At 42.0% G+C, this 743-nt stretch overlaps 1 non-coding gene across 1 annotated transcript; it reads left to right on the forward strand.

The window, feature by feature from the left end:
* Positions 1–313: 313 nt before the first annotated feature.
* LOC139699192 (U4 spliceosomal RNA) lies at positions 314–454 on the forward strand. Its single transcript, XR_011703087.1, has one exon. It is a non-coding gene; the product is annotated as a U4 spliceosomal RNA (small nuclear RNA).
* Positions 455–743: the final 289 nt, after the last annotated feature.

The following is a 743-nucleotide window of genomic DNA, read 5'->3' on the forward strand; positions in this document are numbered from 1 at the left end:
TCTGTTCCTGTGCTATGTATGCCTGGTGTGGATATACCCCCAGCCCCACACCTTCGTGATGGTTTGCAGGGTATTATGTAGATGTATAGTTCACTCGTTGCCGAAAGTAAAGTGAAAAGATTAATGATTCCACTTATTAGAATAAAATTCGAAAAAAACCGTTCATAAGATTTAAATGCAATCTGCCGCAGGCAATTGTTGTGAAGCATGAGAATCTTGGAAAGTGAAAGTAAAACATGCATCTTTATTTTACCACTCGCTTTGCACTTCTTTGGGGATAAAATTGGCACGAATGAGCATACCTGTTCCCAGTAACTTTGCGCAGTGGCGATATCGTAACCAATGAAGTTCTACTGAGGTGCGATTATTGCTAGTTGAAAACTTATACCAATACCCCGCCAATTCGACGTGAAATATCGTCGGATTTGGCAATTTTTGGACGCTTCTACGGAAGCTAGTAATACACCCAAATGTAAAACGAGTTACTCTCCCAATATCAACATTTTAATTTGGAAATGGAAATGACAACAGTTCGATAACTAACGATGCTACAAGTAAACTTGAGATCCAGTCCTTGCCTATTGCTCCCAAATGCACTCGGGGGTGATACGAGTCGAAGCGGAGTTGATGGTCCCATCACACTTAGGCATTGTAGTATAGACCGCGGAAGGGGATCTTTTGCACCATGACAACGCCCTTGCTCACACATCGTTACTTGTGCGCGAGTTTTTGGCCAAAAACAA

The sequence above is a fragment of the Hetaerina americana genome, unplaced genomic scaffold (assembly GCF_022747635.1).
Source record: "Hetaerina americana unplaced genomic scaffold, ioHetAmer1.1.p SCAF_9, whole genome shotgun sequence".
Lineage (NCBI taxonomy): Eukaryota > Metazoa > Arthropoda > Insecta > Odonata > Calopterygidae > Hetaerina > Hetaerina americana.